A 1537-nucleotide genomic window follows, 5' to 3' on the forward strand; every position below is an offset into this window, starting at 1 on the left:
ATATGGCATAAATAGACTATCAAGCATAACTCAAAATATACACACAGCAGAAACTAGATGAATGGGACCTTCTAAAAATTAAAATTTTTATGTGCTTCCAAAGACTTCTCCAAAAGAGTCAAAAGAGAACCTATAGATTGGGAAAAAATATTGGGCAATGACATATCTGACAAGGGACTTATCTCTAGAATTTATAGAAAACTTCAACACCTCAACAAGAAGACAAATAATCCAATTAAAAAATGGGCAGAAGACATGAATAGACACTTCAACAAAGAAGATATTCAGACAACCTACAAACATATGAAGATATGCTCATGATCATTAGCCATTAGAGAGATCCAAATTAAAACAACAATGAGATACCATCTTGCTCCAGCGCTAGTAGTAAAGTTCAAGACAGAAAATAAATGCTGGTGAGGATGTGGAGACATTGGTACTCTCATACAGTGCTGTAGGGATTTTAAAATGGTACAACCACTGTGGAAAGCAGTATGGCAATTCCTTCAAAAGTTGGAATTAGAAATACTATTTGACCCAGCTATTCCATTACTATGTATATATCCTCAAGAAGTGACAGGCAGGACAAGAACAGACACATGCATACCTATGTTCATTGCAATAATATTTACAATAACCAAAAGATGGAAACAATCTAGGTGTCCATCAAGTGAAGAATGGATAAACAAACTATTGTATATACACACAATGGAATACTATGCAACCCTAAAGAATAATGCAGAATCTGCAAAACACCGCATAACATGGATGAACTTGGAAAACATTATGCTGAGTGAAATAAGTCAATCACAGAAGGACAAATATTGTATTAGTCCATTATTTTAAAAGTCAAGGAAAGGTTTATCTATGGAAGGAAATTTTGTTTATTGGTTACTAGGGGTGCAAGGGGAGCTCTGGTAGCATAGTGGCTAAAGCACTTGACTGTTAACCAGAAGGCTGGCGGTTCAAACCCACCAGCCACTCCTCGGAAAGAAGGTTGGGCAATCCTACTTCCGTAGTGATACTGCCTCTGAAACCCAAGGAGGGGATGCTATGAGTCGGGGCCGACTCCATGGCACATAACAACAACAACAACAGGGGTGTGAGGGGAGGGGAGGGAACACTGTTAGATAGGTACAGACAAGTATTGATCTGGGTGAAGAGAAGGGCACTGAGGAAGAGAAGGACATAGAGAGGTACGTGGGAGGTACAGACAACAAAGATGAACTTTTTTGCACATACAGTACTGCATTGCCAGTGGAGGCAAACACTGATATATTGGAGGATAGATGGGAGGACATGCGGAACTATTAAGTATGTCTATGCAGGGGGAGTATACACAAGACCACGTATAGGGTTGGCAGACAATGGTTCTATTAGTGTATTGGTAAGTTCTGTAAAAATTCCCAGGTGTATAGTAGAGCTTTGCATAGTCAGTAAAACACAAGTAAACATCTTTCTGGTATTCTTTGCCTTGAGCCAAGATCCATCTGACAACAGCTATGATATCCCTTGTTCCACGTCCTCTTCTGAATCC

Source organism: Orycteropus afer, unplaced genomic scaffold, assembly GCF_000298275.1.
Source record: "Orycteropus afer afer isolate SDZICR_OR568_19922 unplaced genomic scaffold, OryAfe1.0 scaffold00161, whole genome shotgun sequence".
Lineage (NCBI taxonomy): Eukaryota > Metazoa > Chordata > Mammalia > Tubulidentata > Orycteropodidae > Orycteropus > Orycteropus afer.